The 23425-nt window shown below is 35.0% G+C and overlaps 1 pseudogene; it reads left to right on the forward strand.

Moving 5' to 3' along the window:
* Positions 1 to 13286: 13286 nt before the first annotated feature.
* On the forward strand, positions 13287 to 23029 carry LOC118022420 (annotated as a pseudogene).
* The last annotated feature ends 396 nt before the right edge of the window (positions 23030 to 23425 follow it).

A 23425-nucleotide genomic window follows, 5' to 3' on the forward strand; every position in this document is an offset into this window, starting at 1 on the left:
AAAGAAAGAAAGAAAGAAAGAAAGAAAGAAAGAAAGAAAGAAAGAAACAAGAAAAGAAAGAAAGAAAGACTACTTTAAATGCCTCCTGATGGATAGGCTCAGTTAAGAAAACCATCTCCTTTAGAGGAAAAGGGGCCTGTGTCTAAAAAGCTAAGATCCAAGTATTGCTGGTCAAACAAAAATTTGGACACACTAGAAAACCAGGAGATGGATTATGCTTGCATCTTTTCTATATCACATCAAACATTGACCTGCCAAGTATCACTGTTACCATCATGTGTGCCAACATCACAAAATATGCAAGGGCTTTTAACTGTATTCAAACATGGCATCATTAAATGAGAAATGTCATTAGACTCTTAATTTTCATTTCTCAAATTGCATGTATGGGGTTGACCCATAGGAAGTAATATTATATGGAAAAAATGTTCAGATGTCAACAATTTCATATATCCAAATCTAAAACCATGAGACATAGTCATTGATGATTCTGAAACATCAAAGTTCATCTTGTCTTTCTTAATGTATTCAATAGACTTTCTTCAGACAGAATTAAAAAGGTTTTTCACTATATCCTGTGATATATCCTATATCACAAAATTTTCTCTAAATCAATATACTTTTTCCATCAATAATTTACTAAATATTTTAAAGAATTTAATAATCTTATTTCAATTTAATCAACTCAGATTTAATTATATTCTCTTTTAGAAGGACTCTAAAAGTGGAAAAGATGAAAAGACTAGATGAGACAGTTGCTGAAAGAAAAGAGGCCTTCCAGATGTAAAAAAACAGGCTTTGGAAAGAGACTTCTACAATGAGTGGAGTCCTTTCATAGTTCTACTCTGGGATCATTTTAATTACCTCTATTCTAATACTCCTAGTTAGTTTTTACCCTCTCTCAGTGACTACTATGATTTTCCATCCTGGTGTCAGGAACTGGCATGGGTCTGAGATTTTACTTTGCTTGAAAGATAGCAAGTTAGCCTGCCAGTTGCATAGATGCTGACAGAAGACATAAGGCCTTTGGGTCAGGGACAAAAGACTTCATCATGCCTGGCACAACAGGCAGAATAAGTTTCAACTGCATCAGTTACCTTTTCTTTACAAGTTTCATGGGAGTGGTAAGGAGCAGCCCAGTTGAGTGCTGTGCACACAGTAGGTCTGTGTCATAGCCAAGGAACCCTGAACTTCAAAAACTTTTAATCTTACAAGGGACTGCTGGCAGAACTATCTAATCTTTGCCCAGGAGGAGAGCATTATCTTTGTTATCCTGATTCGAAAGAGACGTAGTCTCTAACTTCTAAGGCTATCTGCTGTGCAAACATCCTTGAAGAGATAATACAAAACAAAGATAGCTGTCACAAGATGTATAGAAATACATCTCAGAGGAATTGTCTTAGAACATTAGTAATAGTGTTTTTTTTGTTGTTGTTTGTTTTGTTTTGTTTTTGTTTGTTTTTTAGTAGAAATTAGCAAGCATTGTCATTTGACTAATTTCTGTTATTCATTGTCTGGAGGTCAGAGTCTCATGTGTGTATTTTGATGTATTCAATATCTGAAATATTGTTGCGATATTTACTCTCCTTGGATGCAAATAAAAATTCTTTTGCATTTTAAAAGGGTTTTGTGGGTGGGTAAAAGCAGAAGTGTCCTATAAACTAAAGTATTAAAAGTTCTTCCTTATTTTGAAGGAATCAGGCTAATTCTCTATAAATTCTGTATTGTTTCTAAACTTTTGTGGTCCTAAAAACCATTGCATTGTCTGTTTTGTTTTCCCCTCAACACTAAGAGTAACGTGATGATTAAGTGTCTGGACTATGGAATCAGATCTAACACAAATGCTACTCTGCTACTTGCTAGTTATATGTTCTTGGGAAAGTTACCTACCCTCTATAAGTCATGGGTACCTCTTCTAGTAAGGGAAAAAATAGTAATTCCTATCTCCTCAAATTCTGAGACTTAGTAAAACATCTGGCACATTGTTCCTATGGAAAATGCTACCTATTATAAGAATACTAATTTAGGAAATATAGAAAAGCATGGATAAGAACATAATTTTTTTCTCCACCAGGAAAAACCACTATTAAGATTCTGGTTTATCTGCTACAGGGACATACACACACACACATATGGAGCATATCATACATATTTGTGTCCTAAACCGCCCTTCCTTCTTATAAGCATGTCAGGTACATTTCTTAAGTTGGCTAAATATTCTATAAAAGACATGCTTATCTGTGGCTGTACATTATTATATCATGTAGATGTATCATAATTGAACCAACATTTAGTCAGTTTCCATATATAAATTTATATACATTTTTTATATACCTCTGAGATGAACGTCATTATATGTAAGGTAAAATCCAAGGATTAGAATTGGAAGGCTAAATGGAGTGAGCATATTAAAATCTTTTGAGACATGGTAACAAATGTGTCTCTAGTGTTCAAGAAAATAGTGATATAATCTGTCATTTTAAAAGAATTATTCTGGTTGCTGTGTAGAAATAGAAGGCAAGAAAAGAAGTAGGGGTGTAAGTTAGAATAATACCTATCAAACTTTAATGTGTCTATGATCACATGGGATACCTTAAAATGCAGATCCCAAGTCAGTGGTCCATGGTGTGCCTGTGACCTTACATGTCCAGCAGTGTCGCCGGTGATGTGAAGGCTGCCTTCTGGTCTGTGAACCGTGTTTTGAATCACAAAAAGCTAGAGGACAATTTCAGTAATTGAGTTGAGAGATTATGGTGGCTTAGATGAGAACATAGCAATGGAAATGTGGATGTTTGATGTATTTTAAAGGTAAAGTAAATCTAATCTTTAATAGCTGAGTATATCTAGTCCAGGTAATTAACCTCTCCGTTCCCAGTATCATAATTTGTGAAAAATAGACTGTAATACATATTACCCTAGATTGTTGGAACAAACCAGAAAGTGTTTTATGAACTAGTAACTACTATTTAATACATTAGATTTTTGCCATCTGTTAATTAATGTTCAATAACTATTGGCTTTTAATAGTGTATTTGTTCTCTAGAAATTTTTTACTAAGAGAATTACATAGAATTGGCTTTTGGATGCTTTTTTTCTCCAGTAGGTAGGGGTAGATGAGATAAGTAAAGGTATATAAAATCTTTTATAAAGGTAGCTAACAAATAATAAGATTTAACCTCTTTAAGGAAGAGAAGATGAAAAATTTTACCCTGAAAATTAATTCTAGATAGGAATTTTCAGTAGCTCATTAGTATTGATTGGAATATTCTAGTGGGAAAAATAACTGAGACAAAAGTTCCAAAGAATTGAAAGTTTTTTGTAAAGGATTTTGTATCATGAGGCCAAGATGCTAAGCAAGATAAATTGAGATCTGCAAATTTTAAAATGTCAAAGGCAAAAAACCAAAACAAACAAAAACCAAAAAAACTAAAACAAAACCAAAAAAACCTTTAAGGAAAACACTTTCAATGTTAAGACTGGGTAGGAATGAGATGAGCAAAACTGAAGTAACAAAGGAGATGGAATTTTGATGGACCATAAAGACAATGATAATATATATGCAAGAGAAAACTGGAGTCATACTGAATTTCTTAAAAGTGCAAATTAGTTGTTTACTATGTTGTTTTCTGAAAGAACATTAAAAAGTGAACACAAGCTAAGGACAAATAATCCATCCAATGCTTAGCAACTGAGGATATGCAACTAAAGGATAGTCATATGACCTTTGGCTTCCTTTGTGGTCTTGCATTTTTTTAGAAATTTCTTTAGCCCTAGATGGTCAAGGATGAAATCATTTTTCTTAAGATTTAAGCTAAACCATGAAGGATGGATATGATTTTATTTAGCAGAAATGGCCCACAAATGTCTTTCTGGAAGACATATGTATGTTCAGAAAACAAAAAAGTAAGAACAGATTAGAATTAGAATATTTATGTAGTCAAATGGAGGGTGAGCACAGTAGTAAAACCTGCAAAATTAAGTAGGGATATGTCACTGTATTGGTTTTCTGTTGATGCCATAACAAATTACTACAAATGTAGTGGCTTAAAACCATTCATTTATTAACTTATAGTTTAGTAGGTCAGAAGTCCATGTGGACTCTGGCTCTAGATCCCACAAGACTCAAATCAAGGTATTGGTCAGCCTAAGCTCATATATGGAGGTTCTGGAGAAAAGTCTGCTCCCAGCTTATTCATGGCAGAATCTTATTTCCTTGTGGTTGTAGGGCTGAGATCTCTGTTTCCATGTTGCCCATCAGCTGAAGGTCATTCTCAGCTTTTATGTGCATTCTCTGTCCAGGGCTTTATTTATATGGATGTCATTAGGTTCAGGAGCAGAGTGACCAAAGAAGTGTTTTAGGAAAATTCATTTGGATATGCCTTTAAGCAAATTTCCTCTATTTCAAATATGTGTATTTATATTTAATAACACTTATGACAGCTTACCATTCCTTGAGGAATATTCATTTATTTAATATAATTAAGTTTGCGGCAGTGATTTTGTCCTGAGGTTTAAACTCTAATATAACATACCTTTTCAACCTTTTTATAAAAATATTAATCTGTATTTAATATGCATTTCCCTATTCTTCATCAAGGTATCCCTTTCTCTTAAACAGATCTGAAAGTATTTTCTCTCCCATAAATTTTTTCTGTGAGCTCTCATCTGAGTAACTGGCTGCTTTCTTTCTCCCTGTTCTAGATGATCATATTTCTACAGTAACTTTTACTAATCCTTATACTAATTATGTAATTCAATTTTCTTTGCATTCAGAGATTACAGTGATGTCTTGAAAATAATGTTCTTCATGTTGACTCATGTATTTCAGGATCTAATATATTTATTTTTTTATTAATAGGTCTTATTTTGAATTATAAACTCATTACAGGATAAGGATGATATTTCTACTAATAAGCTATAATGTTTAGTGTAGAGCAAAGACATATTAAGCACTTAATGACTTATTTTAGTAGGAAAGATGAAAATATTATATTCATATTGGTCATTTAAGATATACCAGTAATTAATGTCAGATAATACTCAGAAATAGTGTGTATAATTGGAAAAATTTTAACTGTCTCCATCAATTAATCAAAAACTGGAAATGAGCACCTATTATGTATTGGGAGACAATTCTCCATGGGTCTTTTGTGTGTCTGCACATCTTGTGAACAAAGGCACTGACAGCTTTTGTTCTGGATGATCTTTTCAAGAATATTTCCAAGACAAAGAGACTTGGAAAATTAGAAATATTGTCCCTTCCGGGAAAGAAGGAAGATTTGTTGGCTGTCCATATAAAGATAATATGTTGCTCTGGGGAAAAGGCTTATTATAAAACATTGGGGTTAAGATGGAGATTCCTCTCCTGTAAAGCAATCCACTGCATATGCAGGCGTCACCTCTCTCTTATTGTGTCAATCTGTGATAATTGGGTGTAGGGAACTGGGGCTAGAAAATGATCATACTTTGGCCAGTGCTATTGTTACGGGTAATTAACTGCCTTCCTCTCTGACTCAGGAATTCTGTGTTTTCTGCAGCATCTGTGAGTCTGGGAGCTTGTGAGTAGAGTAAGATCCTAGACCCTTCGTAGTTATTGACATTATGTTTCAGATATTTTGCTGCATGTATAAAGTAGAATAAACTATATTTTTGCCCTCATGTAGCTAATAATCTGTCTTGGCCTGCTTATATTTGAGACAATAATGACAAAGAAAAAAGCTAGGAGAAGAAGTTTATTATAAGACTAACCTTTTTTTTTTTTTTACTGTTAGTCCAGTACATTTTGCTGTTTTTTAAAACAAGCCACAATACTTTCATCAGTGTAATTCCATTATCTCTGCATTAAAAAAAACTTGACTAAACTTGAATCAAATAACCCTTAAAATTTGCCAAGAGAATATTAATTTAAAATTAATCAAAATTTCACTCATTTAGAAAGTTTAAAATCTTTTAGAGGTCCTTATTTTTGGTTGTTGTTGTTTTTTGTTTGTTTAGTTGGTTGATTGGGTTCTTTTTGAGATTTGTAGAAATACTTTGATTTTTGTTTTTAATTTTCATACAGTAATATTGACTATGTGCGTGCATGTCTGTGTGTGTGCACATGTGTACTTCTGTGACCTTAGGTATTTGTAACCAGAACCACATCAGTTCCATAATCCCCAAAACCACTAGAGGGTCCTTATTTTCATTTCCATTTTCCTGCAATACTGTAAAGGTTATCTTTTCTTAAATTTGCTGACCATTAGAATCTCAGTTCCATCTCCTTTGTACTCCCAGACGACCCTGTGGTAGCTATTTTAAGATTAGGGGAGAAAATTATATTTAATAAAAAAAAAAGGATACCCTAAGGTGGTTTGAGGAGACAGAGGGGAAAGGCTATTAGAAAGATTCTGAGGCCTAATTCCAGGCATGCGCCATCTGTTCGCTGAGTCTAACCTCACCTCTCACAGAATGATTTATTTTAATTAGAATATGAATCCTTACTTATTTGGCCTAGAGACGCTCAAGCTGGAAGGACAGAGGAGTCTCATTCTTGGACCCTGGCCCAGGATGAGCAGCTTCCTGGGACAAAAGATAGGAGACCATGATAACCATATGTCATTCTTTTAGAAAATAATATTAGGAGGAATAAATTGAGAACTGTTGGTTATATCATTTTACAGTAGTATTGGTGTCTCTAGAGGTCAGGGGCAATAGATGACATGATAAATTATGTTAGTAGGGAGGAGTTTCTTGTCTTCGAAGCCCAGCTTGATCACTTAAATCTGGTTATGGGACCATTTTTTTCCTATACAATACCCACCTTTATTCTAGGAAATAAGATTACTTAGTGTTCTATGGGAGCTACAAACAAAAGCAAATGAAAGATTATGAGACTGCCATGAATCTTTAGGCAAGTTGTAATCAAACTTTAGCCTACATCAGAATCACTAGGAAGACCTATAAAAACATAGACTGCTGGACTCCACCTCCAAAGTTTCTGACTCAGTGTATCAAAAATCAGAATTAGCATTTATAATAACCCCCCAGGTGATACTGATGCTGCTGGTTCTGGGACCATACTTTTGAGAACCATAGTTCCATCCTCCTGGCAGAATAGAATAGAAAATATTTTAATCTAAAATATAGTGCTCTTTGTTGTAAGGCATGTACAATTTGCCTCTGTAATTAATGTCTTCAGCCACTCAACAAATAATTGCTAAGGGCACATGAACAAGGGAATCACTATGGTAGTAGTGTGGCTGATAAATTGATGAAGTAGACATGAATCTTATCCACAAAAGGCTTCCAGGGTAAAAGAAGAGATAAGGCATGTAGAAGACAATGATTTCCAACAGGAAATCTAAGTGCCGTAACATAAGGTGTCAATATAGTGCTGTGGAGGGTGAAGAAGAGAGAGATTTCTGAGAGAGGTCAAAGGGTGTGGAGGTCCTGATAACTAGGGTAGGCTTCATAGCTCTACCTATGGCTAAATTCTCTTCTTGCCTCATAAAAAATATTCAGTTTGCACACTTAGATTCTGTCATACAGCTCTACTTATGTGACCAATATTTAAGTATATTTGCCACATACTGAGAGCTGCAGCTTGTTGGCATGATTGGTTTCATAATATAATATGTGGTAATAGTTTTATTGCATTATGATTCTATTAATATTGTTATTATAAATAATTATGAGATTCAGAAAAGGTGGTAGTGAACATATATTTGATAAAAATATGCACACAATTTTAGAAGGGTAGAGTCTTTCAGCCTACTCATCAGATTGATATTAGATTAATGATTCAGAATTTTTGGTTATATTCTGTAATCCTTTGCTTAGAAAATGGTCAGTGTTACTTTCTAAATTGGATTTCTATGCTGAAAGCTCTTCAAGCACAAAATAAAACCACTCCTTTAAATACAGGACAGGCGTAAGTAAAACAAACATATTTGCTGCTGTTGAACAAATTCTTACTTTGAATATTAAAAAGGAAACAAGAAAACATCATCATGTGTGTAATTAGTGCAAAATCCAAAACCATATTAATGTTTAAAATATAGTTAACAGGACTTCACAGATATATTCAGAACATTCCATCCCAAAGCAACGGAATACACATTCTTCTCTACTGCCCATGGAACATTCTCCAGAATAGATCACATCCTAGGTGACAAATCAGGTCTCACCTGGTACCAAAAGACTGGGATCATTCCCTGCCTATTTTCAGACCACAATGCTTTGAAACTAGAACTCAATCACAAGGAAAGTCAGAAAGAACTCAAATACATGGAGGCTAAAGAGCATCCTACTAAAGAATGAATGGGTCAACCAGGAAATTGAAGAAGAATTAAAAAAATTTTCATGGAAACCAATGAAAATGAAAACACAACTGTTCAAAATCTTTGGGAGGCAGCAAAGGCAGTCCTAAGAGGAAAGTATATAGCAATACAAGCCTTTCTCAAGAAACAAGAAAGGTCTCAAATACACAACCTAACCCTACACCTAAAGGAGCTGGAGAAAGGACAACAAATAAAGCCTAAATCCAGCAGGAGAAGAGAAATCATAAAAATCAGAGCAGAAATCAATGAAATAGAAACCAAAAGAATAGTAGAACACATCAATGAAACTAGGAGCTGGTTCTTTGAAAGAATTAACAAGATTGATAAACCCCTGGCCAGACTTATCAAAAAGAAAAGAAAAGGACCCGAATAAATAAAATCATGAATGAAAGAGGAGAGATCACAACCAACACCAAAGAAATACAAACAACTATAAGAATATATTATGAGCAACTATATTCCAGCAAATTAGATAATCTGGAAGAGATGAATGCATTCCTAGAGATGTATAAACTACAAAATCTGAACCAGGAAGAACTAGAAAACCTGAACAGACCTATAACCACTGAGGAAATTGAAGCAGTAATAAAAAATCTCCCACCACACAAGAGCCCAGGGCCAGATGGCTTCCCAGGGGAATTCTACCAAACATTTCAAGAAGAATTAATACCTATTCTTCTGACACTGTTCCAAAAAATAGAAATGGAAGGAAAACTTCCAAACTCGCTTTATGAGGCCACCATTACCTTGATCCCAAAAGCAAAGACCCCATCAAAAAGGAGAATTACAGACCAATATCCCTGATGAACATGGATGCAAAAATTTTCACTAAAATACTAGCCAGTAGGATCCAACAGTACATTAAAAGGATTATTCACCAAGACCAAGTGGGATTTATTCCTGGGATGGTTGGTTCAACATGCACCAATCAATCAATGTGATACATTAACAAAAGAAAGAACAAGAATCACATGATCCTCTCAGTAGATGCAGAAAAAGCATTTGACAAAGTACAGCATCCTTTCTTGATCAAAACTCTTCAGAGTATAGTGGGTACATATCTCAATATCATAAAAGCCATCTATGAAAAACCCACAGCGAATATCACTCTCAATGCGAAAAAACTGAGAGCTTTCCCCCTAATGTCAGGAACGCGGCAGGGATGTCCACTATCACCACTGCTATTCAACATAGTACTAGAAGTCCTAGCCACAGCAATCAGACAACAACAACAACAAAAATAAAAGGCATCCGAATCAGCAAAGAAGAAGTCAAACTCTCACTCTCTGTAGATGATATGATACTCTATGTGGAAAACCCAAAGACTCCACCCCAAAACTGCTAGAACTCATACAGGAATTCATTAAGTGGACAGGATATAAAATTAATGCACAGAAATCAGTGGCATTCCTATACACCAACAAGACAGAAGAAAGAGAAATTAAGGAGTTGATTCCATTTACAATTGTACCCCAAACCATAAGATACCTAGGAATAAATCTAACCAAAGAGGCAAAGAATCTGTACTCAGAAAACTATAAAATACTCAATAAATTGAGGAAGACACAAAGAAATGGAAAAGCGTTCCATGCTCATGGATTGGAAGAACAAATATTGTGAAGATGTCAATGCTACCTAGAGCAATCTACACATTTAATGCAATCCCTATCAAAATACCATCCAGTTTTTTCAAATAAATGGAACAAATAATCCTAAAATTTGTATGGAACCAGAAAAGACCCCGAATAGCCAGACGAATGTTGAAAAAGAAAAGCAAAGCTGGTGGCATCACAATTCCAGATTTCAAGCTCTATTACAAAGCCATAATCATCAAGAAAATATGGTACTGGCACAAAAACAGACACATAGATCAATAGAACAGAATAGAGAGCCCAGAAATGGACCCTCCACTCTAGGGTCAACTAATCTTCGACAAAGCAGGAAAGAATGTCCAATGGAAAAAAGACAGTCTCTTCAACAAATGGTGTTGGGAAAATTGGATAGCCACATGCAGAAGAATGAAACTGGGCCATTTCCTTACACCACACACAAAAATAGACTCAAAATGGTTGAAAGACCTAAATGTGAGACAGGAGTCCATCAAAGTCCTAGAAGAGAACACAGGCAACAACCTCTTCGACCTCAACCACAGCAACTTCTTCCTAGAAACATTGCCAAAGGCAAGGAAAGCAAAGGCAAAAATGAACTATTGGGACTTCATCAAGATAAAAAGCTTTTGCACAGCAAAAGAAACAGTCAGCAAAACCAAAGGGCAGCCGACAGAATGGAGAAGATATTTGCAAATGACATATCAGTAAAGGGCTAGTATCCAAAATTTATAAAGAACTTATCAAACTCAACACCCAAAGAACAAATGATCCAATCAAGAAAAGGGCAGAAGACATAAACAGACATTTTTCCAAAGAAGACATCCAAATGGCCAACAGACACATAAAGAAGTGCTCAACATCGCTTGGCATCAGGGAAATCTAAATCAAAACCTCAATGAGATACCACCTCACACCAGTCAGAATGGCTAAAATTAACAAGTCAGGAAATGACTGATGTTGGTGGGGATGCCGAGAAAAGGGAACCCTCCTACTCCTACACTGTTGGTGGGAATGCAAGCTAGCACAGCCAGTCTGGAAAATAGTATGGAGCTTCCTCAACAAGTTGAAAATAGAGCTACCCTATGACCCAGCAATTGCACTACTGCGTATTTACCCCAAAGATACAAATGTAGAGATCCGAAGGGGTGCATGCACCCCGATGTTTATAACAGCAATGTCCACAATAGCCAAACCATGGAAAGAGCCAAGATGTCCGTCAACAGATGAATGGATAAAGAAGATGTGGTGTATATATACAATGGAATATTATGCAGCCATCAAAAGGAATGAACTCTTGCCATTTGCAACGACGTGGATGGAACTGGAGGGTATTATGCTGAGCGAAATAAGTCAATCAGAGAAAGATCATATGATCTCACTGATATGAGGAATTCTTAATCTCAGGAAACAAACTGAGGGTTGCTGGAGTGGGGGGTGTGGGAGGAATGGGGTGGGTGGTTGATAGAAATTGGGGAGGGTATGTGCTATGGTGAGTGTTGTGAATTGTGTAAGACTGTAGAATCACAGACCTTTACCCCTGAAACAAATAATACATTATATGTTAAAAAAAAAAAAAAAGAAGAAGATAGCAGGAAGAGAAAAATGAAGGGGGGAAATCGCAGGGGGAGACGAACCATAAGAGACTATGGACTCTGAGAAACAAACTGAGGGTTCTAGAGGAGAGGGCAGTGAGGGGATGGGTTAGCCTGGTGATGGGTATTAAAGAGGGCATGGACTGAATGGAGCACTGGGTGTAATATGCAAACAATGAGTCATGGAACGCTACATCAAAAACTAATGATGTAATGTATGGTGATTAACATGACATAGTAAAATAAAATAAAAAGTCATAAAAATATACTTATCAATCATCAACACACATTCATCCCAAATCAGAAGGCTAATTAAAAAGTAATTTAAAAAATAGTTCTATATTGTTTAATTCTATATTTATTTCTTTTTTTTAAAGATTTTATTTATTCGTTTGAGAGAGAGAGAGAGAGCACAAGCAGGGCTAGAGGCAGAGGAAGAGGGAGAAGCAGACTCTCCACTGAGCAGGGAGTCGGATGTGGGACTCGATCTCAGGACCGTGGGATCATGACCTGAGCCAAAGGCAGGCACTTAACCATCTGAGCCACCCAGGCGCCACTTAATTCTATATATATTTCAAATGTTTTTGTGTCTATGATTATATACTTTATATAAATACAAATATATATTAATACATATTCTAAAAAGTTCATGAGGTGGGCTTTATGTTATCCAAGATGAATATACATATTCTTAGCCTCTTTCATTTGGTCATTTCTAGAAGTCTTAAATATCATAAAGTTGAACTCAGGTTTACAGTACTTAGTGTGGGGAAAGAATTCACCTATGCAAATGCTTCCGTTTTCTTAAACCAGATTCAGGAATTCTTGAAATACTCATTTAATATTCCCTGAAACTCTACTATGAAGTAGCACTGTACTACAATAGGAAAGTAATATGACTATGCTTTTATTTATTTATGTGTTGTGAAGGTATGGAGAGAAACAATGTTTTAAACAGAAAATTAACCTGAGCTTAGTAAATAATAGATGAAAGTTTATACTTCAGGGTACCTTCTCTTCATAGTTCTTTCTGTTAATGAAACATCCAGTGAGTAGATGTGTTTCACCATGTGAAATTGGAAAGTGTGATAGATTTCTTTTGCTTTCTTTTTTCTTTTTTTGACTGTGATTACATGTGCCTTGTGTCTTTGGTGGTAATAGCATTTAGAAAGGACTTCTATGTTAAGAATATCACTACTGTTCACCTAATTTTGTTGCATAGGTTTTTTACTGTTACACAGTAAATGCAATTTTAACCCAATTTCTTTCCATGTAACTTTATTGGCATGTCAAAATCAATACACGTTGCTACTCCAAGGCAAGAAGTTCCACAAGAAGAGTCAGGTTTTATACCAAGCCTGTGGCTCTGATTATTTTTTTTGAAACATCTCAAAAAGCTGAGTTGGCAAACTGTCAGTGTGTTGAATTTAAAAAGTAAAACAAATATACAGATATTTTTCTGTTTTTTCAAATTAATGATGAGAGGTGAATGGATTATTTTATTCCCTTATCTAAAACACATGTATATATTTATCTTTTTTTAATTTAAATTCAATTAGCCAACTTACAGTATGTTGTTAGCTTCAGATATAGTGTTCAATAATTTATCAGTTGCGTTAACACTTAGTGCTCATCACATCACGTGCCCTCCTTAATGCCCATCACCCAGTTACCCTATCTCCCCACCCACCTCCCCTCCAGCAACCCTCAGTTTGTTTCCTATAGTAAAGAGTCTCTCATGGTTTTTCTCCCTCTCTGATGACTTCCCATTCTGTTTTCTTTCCCTTCCCCTTCCATCCTCTGCCCTTTTCTTATAGTCCACCTGTAAGTGAAGCCATATGATAATTGTCTTTCTATGATTGACTTTTTACGCTTAGCCTAATACCCTCCAGTTCCATCCACATCGATGTAAATGGTTAAGTATTCATCCTTTCTGATGGCTGAGTAATATTCCATTGTGTGTGTGTGTGTATATATACATATATATATATACCACATCTTTATCCATTCATTTGTTGATGGCTATTTCAGCTCTTTCCACAGTTTGGTTATTGTGGACATTGCTGCTATGAAGAATGGGGTGCAGGTGCCCCTTCAGATCCCTACATTTGGATCTTTGGGGTAAATACCTAGTAGTGTAATTGCTGGGTCATAGGGTAGCTCTATTTTGAACTTCTTGAGGAACCTCTATACCGTTTTCCAGAGTGGCTGCCCAAGCTTGCATTTCCACGAACAATGTAAGAGGGTTCCCCTTTCTCCACATCCTCACCAACGTTTGTTTCCTGTCTTGTTAATTTTAGACAGTCTGACTGGTATGAGGTAGTATCGCTGTATTTCCTGATGCCAAGTGATGTGCAGCATTTTTTCATGTGTCTTTTGGACATTTGTATGTCTTCTTTGGAGAAATGTCTGTTCATGTCTTCTGCCAATTTCTTGACTGGATTATTTGTTTTTTGGGTGTTGAGTTTGATAAATTCTTTATATATCTTAGATACTAACCCTTTATCTGATATGTCATTTGCAAATATCTTCTCCCATTCTGTAGTTTGTCTTTAGTTCTGTTGACTGTTTCCTCTGATGCTCAAATTATCCGTTTGACCAGTGGAGCCTTTTCAAGGTGACTTCTGTGCCTTCCTGCTGGCATCCTTGCAAGTTGTCTCAGAGGTTTTGTTTGTTTGTTTGTTTCTTTTTAAAATTAAAAAAAAATTACATTGCTTCTCTCCAGCCATCATTCCCAATATTGTACCCATAATACTCCTACACCTTTATATATATATCTGTCTCTCTCTCTCTATATATATATATACACTATTCAATTTATTTAAACTAAAACACAAACAAACAAAGAGTGTAACCATTTCTCCCCCCCCCAACCCTCTGCCTCTGGTAACCACCAATCTGTTTTTTGTATCTATGAGATTGGTTTTATTTTTATTTTATTTTAGATTCCACATATAAGACAGATAATATGGTACACTTAGTGTGATGCCTTCAAGGTCCATGGATACCATATGTGATGTGTGTGTGTGTATGTGTATCCCATATTTTCTTTATCCAGTTATCCATGGATGGATACTTAGGTTGCTACCATATCTTGGCTCCTGTAAATAATGCACTGTGAACAGGAGGCAGCACATTATCTTTTAGAATTATTCTTTTTGTTTTCCTCAGATAAGTAGTCAGAAGTAGAATTGCTAAATCATATGGTAGTTCTCTTTTTAATTTTTGAGGAACATTCCATACTGTTTTCCATAATTACTACACCAATTTTCATTCCCAACAACAGTGTACAGAGGGTACCCTTTTCTCTATATCCTTGCCAACACTTGTTATGTCTTGTCTTTTTGATAATAGCCATTCTAACAGGTGTGAGATGATATCTAATTGTGGTTTTGTTTTGCATTACCCTGATAATTAATGATGTTGAGTATTTTTTCATGTATCTATTGGCCATCTGTATGTCTTCTTTGGAAAAATGTCCGTTCAGATCTGCCCATTTTGTAATTGGATTGCTTGCTTTTTTGCCATTGGGTTGTAGGAATTCTTTATATATTTTGGATATTAGCCTTCATCACATTTTCAAATATTTTCTCCCATTTGGTGGATTGCCTTTTTATTTTGCTGATGGTTTCCTTTTTTGTGAAAATGTTTTTAGTTTGTTGTACTCCCACTTGTTTATTTTTGATTTTGTTGCTTTTGCTTTTGACACCAGACTTAAAAAATCATCACCAAGACCTATGTCAAGGAGCTTATCACCTATCTTTTCTTCTAGGAGTTTTAAGATTTCCGGCTTTATTTTCAAGTCTTTAACCCATTCTGAGTTAAGTTTTGTGTATGGTATAAAGTGGTTCAGTTTCATTCTTTTGCACTTGGCTGTCTAATTTTCCCAGCACCAATTATGCTAAAGACTATTCTTGCCCCATTGTATATTCTTGGTTCCTTTGTTGTAAATTAATTGACTATTTATGCATAGGTTTATTTCTCTGCTTTCTGTTCTGTTCCATTGATCTGTGTGTCTGTTTTTATGCCTATATCATAGTAGTTTAATTACTATAGCTTTGTAATACAGTTTGAAATCAGGGAGTGTTATGCCTTCAGTTTGTTTATCTTTTTCAAGATTGCTTTGGCTATTTGCAGTTTTTTGTGGTTCCATACAAATTTTAGCATTATTTGTTGTATTTCTATGAAAAATGGCATTGGGATTATGATAGGGATTGCATTGAATCAGTAGATTGCTTTGGGTTTTGGGCATTTAAAAATATGACTTCTTCCAATCCATGAGCACAGAATACCTTTACATTTATTAGTGTCTCTTCAACTTTCATTAATTTCTTGTAGTTTTCAATATACAGGTTTTTCACTTCCTTGGTTAAGTTTATTCCTGGGCATTTTATTCTTTTTGATGCAATTGTAAATGGGATTATTTTCTTAATTTCTATTTCTGATAGTTTTTTATTATTGTATGGAAATGCAACAGATTACTCTATGTATTGATTTTGTATCCTTCAGCTTTAATGAATTTGATTATTCTAACAGTTTTTGATAGAATCTTTAGGGTTTTCTATATGTAATATTCTATTTGCATAGAGTGACAGTTTTACTTCTTCCTTTTGAATTTGGATATTTGTTATTTATTTTTATTTTTAAAGATTTTACTTATTTATTTGACAGAGAGAGAGACCCCTAAAGAGGGAACACAAGCAGGGGGAGTGGGAGAGGGAGAAGGAGGCTTCTGTGGAGCAGGGAGCCCAATGTGGGGCTTGATCCCAGGACCCCGGGATCATGACCTGAGCTGAAGGAGATCCTTAATGACTGAGCCACTCAGGCTCCCCTGTTATTTATTTTTAATGCCTAATTACTGTGGCTAGGGTTTCCAATAGTGTGTTGAATAAAAGTGGTAAGAGTGAGCATTCTTGTATTGCTGCTGTTCTTAGAGGAAAAGCTCTCAGTTTTTCACCATTGAGTATGATGTTAGCTATGGGCTTGTCATATATGGTCTTTCTTATGTTGAGGTATGTTTTCTCTATACCTGCTTTGTTGAGAGTTTTTAATCATAAATAATGTCGAATTTTATCAAAAGTTTTTTCTATATCTATTGAGATGATCATATGATTTTTATCCTTCCTCTTGTTATGTGGTATATCACATTAATTGGCAAATGTTGAACCATCCTTGCATTCCTGGAATAAATCCTACTTGATCATGATCTATGATCCTTTTAATTTATTGTTGAATTCATTTTACTAAAAATTTGTTGAAGATTTTTATATCTGTGCTTATCAAGGATATTGACCTACATTTTTCTTTTCTGTGGCATCCTTTTCTGGTTTTGGTATCATGGTAATGGTGGCATTTTAAAATGAGCTTGGAAGAGTTCTCTTCTATTTTTGGAAAACTTTGACAAGGATAGGCATTAATTTTTCTTTGAATATTTGGTAGAATTCACTTGCGAGGCTTCCTGGTCCTGGGTTTTTGTTTCTTGGGAGGTTTTTTGATTATAAATTTAATCTCCTTCCTTGTAATCTGTCTGTGAAGATTTTCTATTTCATCATGATTCAGTCTTTGTAAGTTGTATATTTCTAAGAATTTATCCATTTCTTCTAGGTTGTCCAATCTGTTAGAGTATACTTGTTCATAGTAGTCTCATGATTATTTGTATTTCTGTGGTATCAGTTATAGTATTTCCTCTTCATTTCTGACTTTGAGTCCCCTCTCCTTTTTTTTCTTAGTGAGTGTAGCTAAAGGGTTATCAATTTTCTTTATTTTTTTTTAAAGAACCATCTCTTAGGTTAATTGATCTTTCTTCTTTTAGTTTCTATTTCATTTATTTCTTCTCTACTCTTTGTTATTTCCCTCTATTAGCTTTCCACATTATTTGTTCTTCTTTTTCTAACTCTGTGAGGTGTAAAGTTAGTTTTTTTTTTTTTATTTGAGACTTTTTTGTTTCTTGAGGTAGGTCTTTTTTGCTATGAACTTCCCTCTTCAAGTTGCTTTTTGCTGTATCCCATAAAGTTTGGTATGTTACATTCTATTTTTGTTTGTCTCAAGGTACAATTATGATTTCTTTTTTAATTTCTTTTTTGAGCCATTAGTTGTTTAGTGGCATGCTGTTTAATGTCCACATATTTGTGAATTTTCCACTTTTATTTATGTACTTAGTTTCTAGTTTCATACCACTGTGGTCATAGAGATGTTTGATATGATTTCAATCCTCTTGAATCTATTAAGACTTGTCCTGTGACCTAACATATGATTTATCTTGGAAAATGTTCCATGTGCACTTGAGAGAGAAGGTGTATTCTATTCTTTTAGATGGAATATTCTATAAATACCTGTTAAGTCCATCTGTTCTAACGTTTCATTTAAGGCTGATATTTTCTTATTAATTTTCTGTCTGGATGATCTATTCATTTATGTAAATGGGTATTCAATTCCTTACTCTTATTCTGTTGCTGTCTATTTCTCCCTTTAGGTCAGTTAATATTTGTTTTATATATTTAGGTCCTCCAATGTTGGGTGCATAAATATTTACAAATGTTATATTCTTTTGTTGGATTAACCTCTTTATTATTATGCCACAGCCTTGTCTCTTATTACAGTATTTGGTTTAAATTCTGTTTTGTTTGATATAAGTATAGCTACTCCAGCTTTCTTTGGGTTTCCATTTTCTTGAGACATCTTTTTCCATTCCTTCACTTTCAGTCTGTGTTTCCTTACATGTTAAATGAGTCTCTTGTAGGCAGCCTATAGGTAGGTCTTGTTTTGTTTATTTGTTTTGTTTTTGTTTTTTATTTTGTTTTAATCCATTCAACTACTGTATGTATTTGATTGGAGAATTTAGTCCATTTACATTTAAATTAATTATTGAGAGGTATGTGATTATTGACATTTTGGTAATTGTTTCCTGGCTGTTTTTGTATTTCCTCTCTGTTTCTTTCTTTTTTGTTGCTCTCTTCCTTTGTGGTTAGATTACTTTCTTTGGCGGTATGCTTATATTCCTTTCTTTTTATCTTTTGAATATTTACTATAGGTTTTTACTTTGTGGTTACCAGGAAGTTTGCATATAACCGTTTTAACAGTTTATTTTAAGTTAACAACTTAAGTTTGATCTCATTCTAAAGCTCAGCATTTTTACTTCCCTCCCTGCATTGTATATTTTTGATGATATATTTTACAGAATTTTATCTTTGTGTATCCCTTAACCAATTTTGTAATCATAAGCATTTTTACTACTTTTGTCTTTTAATCTTCATAGTAGTTTTATTTTTTTAAATTTTAATATATATTTTTAAGGACTTTATTTATTTGAGAGAGTGAAAGAGAGAGAGCTCATGTGTGAGCAAGGGGAGGAACAGAAGGGGAGGGAGAGAGACAAGCGAACTCTGCACTGAGCATGGAACCTGACTCAGGGCTTGATCTCACAACCCTGAGAAACCAAGAGTCAGACGCTTAACCGACTGAGCCACCCAGGCACCCCTTAATCTTCATACTAGTTTTATAAGGGATTAACCCACTACCTTTACTATATATTTACCCTTCCAATGAGATTTATTCTCTCATATTTATTTTTGTTATTAATTAGTACCCTTTCTTTTTAATTTCTTTTCTATTAGTTTATTCTTAGTGAATTATAAAAATTATTGATTGTAGCACTTAAAACCATGCAACTGGAGATAATAAATTTGGTAATATAAGTAAGGTTTAATAATCTCACTTTATAAGAAATTATCTTTAACATAAAATAATGCCACAGTGTTTATAAATGTATCATTTATAAATTAACAAACAGTTATCTATCTTTGCTCTTGCTGTGGGCCCTGAGAGGCTGCCCTTAATGTGTTACATCACTCCATCTGTCTTTCCTTCTGGATTGCAGTTGTGGTCAGCAACTGCCAAAGATTGGGGGGGAGAGGGAGTAGAATGGGTCTGGATATTTATATTATTCTTGCCCCCTTCTGACATTGTCCTACCTCTAACTATAACCTCTATCAGGCAGCGCTTCTGCCACCACTTCAGCTTTTCCCAGTAACTGGTAACATTCACCTTGTCCCTTTACAGTTAGGGTTATAAATTACCATCGTTTCTACCCCCTGAGTGCTTCCCCATCTCTTAGATTTTCGGCATACTTCTTTAAATGATCCCTTCAATAAACTATTTTTAATTAAACGATGAATATATCATTTTTTCCCCTGCTGATACTCTAAAATGCTGCTACACACTTTTCCTAGTTAGGCATGGCCCTGCCCAGTCCAGCTTGGTGAAAGAATTTTCCTTTTGTACTAATAAAAGGATGTCTGTTTTCTTTGTATAAACCACACCTGGACACAGGGCTTTGTTAGTAAACACAGACTACATTTTAGCTCCCACTAGCCTCCCTGCCTTGTTCTTCTCAAACTAGACAAGCTGTGCTGTACTTACCATGGAAGAATAGCAAATGGAGAGAGAAATGGAAAAGTCCCTGCCTGTCACACAAAATGTTTATATATATGATTCTTTTTCTAATATAAGTATACATTAAAAATGTGGCTCTACTTGTAATTCATCATTTTATGTGACTGTATTCATTTAGATAGAATAATACTATGGTTCCTAAGCATTAAAACATGAAAGTTGTAGATCTTATCTCTATGGTCTCCTGTAACAAAATATTACTGTACATTTTATATTCATTTATTTTCCATTAGATATATTATGGACTTATGTATGAGTTTATTTATATATGGAAACACATAAGTTATGTAGAACTTCTTTTTGATGGAAATTCACAGATACATGGGTGAGGCCCAACTTCAGTGCCCTGGACTAATATCTGTTAGAAATTAGAGATTTTGTGAGGATTGAGAATAATTTGCACAGAAAAATTAGAGTAGTTCTGGTAAGGTGGGCATGAAAGAAGAGTGAAAAGTGAAGATGAAGGACAGAAGAACTTAGATAGTCAAAGGCCATTATGGCAGTACCCAGCAAATGGAAGACTGGAGAAGCAGACATACTGGGGCTGCGAAAGGGTTCCAAAATTGTAGTTGATAGGTGACTGAGATTTATTGCTTATCAGTGAACATTTTCATTTCTATGGTATATTTATACTTCCTAACATTAACCATAAGTGTAACCAGGCTTTGGATTTCATCATTCCTCATCTCTAAGTACATTCTCTTTTTTGATGACCTGAGCAGTGGCAGGGTTTTAAATATCATCTATATTCTAACAACTCCAAAATTTCTACCTCCACTCCAGTCCTCTCTCCTGAGTTTCAAACTTGCATATCCAACTGCCTACTGGATATGTTTGCCTGAATGTCTAATAGACATCTCGCATCTAACATGCCTTTCCCACTCTCAGACCTGCCCAACCCATAGCCTTCACTACCTCAGCTGGACATACCACCATCCATCTATTTGCACAAGGCCAAAAACTTAGCATTGCATTTTGTGCTTTTCTCTTTCTGCATATTAAATTAATCGTGAAATCTTGGTGCTTCTACCTTTAAATATATCCATAATCTAATCACTTATCTCTAATTCTATTTTTATTCTGTTAAATATTAATTTATATATTCCATTTATTTATACTCCATATGTTTTCAGACAGCATTTGAATCACTAGAGAGTAATTTTACTGTTAATTTTATAGCTTCCCTGTTCAATCACAAAGTCACTTTTCTTTACCTCTTTATATCACAAAACACAGATCTTCATAGCATCTTGCTTCAGTCTTTCAATTCCCCCTCAAATTGTAGTGCAGAAACAATGGCAACAAGCCAGTGGTATCTGTCAAATTGTTGAGAACCCCCCAAAATTGCTTAGAAACCATAATTTAAGGGGGCATGTCTCTGGGTGAACTAAATAACTAAGCTCTCAGAACATCATTACCATTAATTCAAATTAAAACATACATTTCACAGGTTCATTTTTAACAACTTTTTTCGTTAATAAAAATCTATTAGTTAGAGCTAATTTCATTAAGATTTTCATCCACATGAAGTTTACCTAGAACCAAGGAATCCAGTATGTTTGGCTTCAGTATTCTCCTTAAAAATGCGTAACATTTTTTTTTTTTTTGCCAGTGTCAATGTTTCTTTTTTTTTTCTTTTTAATCTCTCGTGGTTTATTTACATGGAAATACTGGTTCCATAGATATTTTGCTTCCTTGAGAGGTTTAAGCACAAATTTCTAATCAATAGGCAAACAGAGGAATTTTATATACTCTACATTGAAAATATGTTTAGTGATTTTCTTCTCAAAGTTATGAGGTTGTTAATTTCCTAAAATAGTCCAAAGAATTTGCTTTTATATTTCATAGTTAGGGTTTAGGTAGTGATCATTATTCTTCTAAACCTATGGAGAACCTCCAAATTTTGCTTATGTAAAAGAGAATGAATATTTAACATAAATCTACAGAGAAGCTGTGGATTTAAGTTATATTTGTCAGGTTGTTGATGAATCATTTATTTCCCATAAGCACAGAGTAATGTCACTGCTACTCTCTATTTATGCCTTGTGTATGTTTCTGCACATGCATTTAGACATCCTTGGTGAACCTTTCAGACATCTGATTTCCCTAAAATCATTAACTCTTTTATCAGAGACAGTAATGTTACATGTCCACATAATACTTGATGTTAAAAAAATTATGCAAGTACTCTTCTATTGGTCAAGAATGTTAACTAAAATATACACATTTATTCACATGCATAAAATTAATGGAAATCAGTGGCATTTTCTATTTGATATCTTGTTAATGATATGGCATGTTATGATGCACAAGGCCATCTGAAGGCATCTGGAAGACAACCCAGCTCTGGAGAAACTGTTGCTTCATATTCAGGGGAATATGGGCTATGTGCTCCCAAAGGACCTCACTGAGATCAGGGACATGTTACTGGACAATATGGTTCAAACGGGGACCTGTGCCGGTGCCATGGCTCCATGTGAAGTCACTGTGCCAGCGCAGAATACTGAGAAGACGTCCTTCTTTCAGGCTTTAGGCATCTCCAGAGGCACCATTGAAATCCTGAGTGGTGGGCAGCTGATTAAGACTAGAGCCAAACTGGGAGCCAGTGAAGCCACACTGCTGAACATCTCCCCCTTCTCCTTTGGGTTGGTAATCCAAGCAGGTATTTGATGGTGGCAGCATCTATAACCTTGATGTGTTTTGGCAACACAGAGGGAACTACATTCTTGCTTCCTGGAAGGTGTCCACAGTGTTGCCAGCATCTGTCTGTAGATTGGTTACCCAGCTGTTGCATCAGTACCTTGTTTTAACATCGTGGCTACAGGCGGGTCCTGGCTTTGTCTGTGTAGACTGATTACATCTTCTCACTTGCTGAAAAGGTCAAGGCCTTCTTGGCTGATCCATCTGCAATTGTGGCAGCTGCACCCTTGGTTGCTGCCCCATAACCACTGCCACCACCCCTACCCCCGTTGCTGCTGCAGCCCCAACCAAGGTTGAAGCAAAGGAAGAGTCCAAGGAGTTGAAGGAGGATATGGGATATGATCTCTTTGACTAATCGCCAAAAAGCAACCAACTCAGCCAGCTCTATTTGTGAAATGAGGAAATAAAGATTTACTTCTTTAAAAATATAATAATAATGATAAGGATAATGATAATATATTACATGTATTTAGAGGTCTATGTGTGGAAGTCAATTCATAACACATATCTCTGCTAAACTCTCTGGATTTGGGAACAAGAGACCTGTATGTCAGATGCCCTGCTCTGCTATTTCTTGTCTGAGTGACTTAATAACGATGATTTAACTCCTCTGAACTTTGGTATTGTTGTTTATAAAACTGGGCTAATGATGACAAACAATCATTTTGAGAATTAAGTTCGTACTATACCTGCCAAAAAAAAAAAAAGCCTTGTAAACTGAAATATTTCTGTTTTAAAGTATTGGCCTGTG

Source organism: Mirounga leonina, unplaced genomic scaffold, assembly GCF_011800145.1.
Source record: "Mirounga leonina isolate KUSES-001 unplaced genomic scaffold, KU_Mleo_1.0 Mir_176, whole genome shotgun sequence".
Lineage (NCBI taxonomy): Eukaryota > Metazoa > Chordata > Mammalia > Carnivora > Phocidae > Mirounga > Mirounga leonina.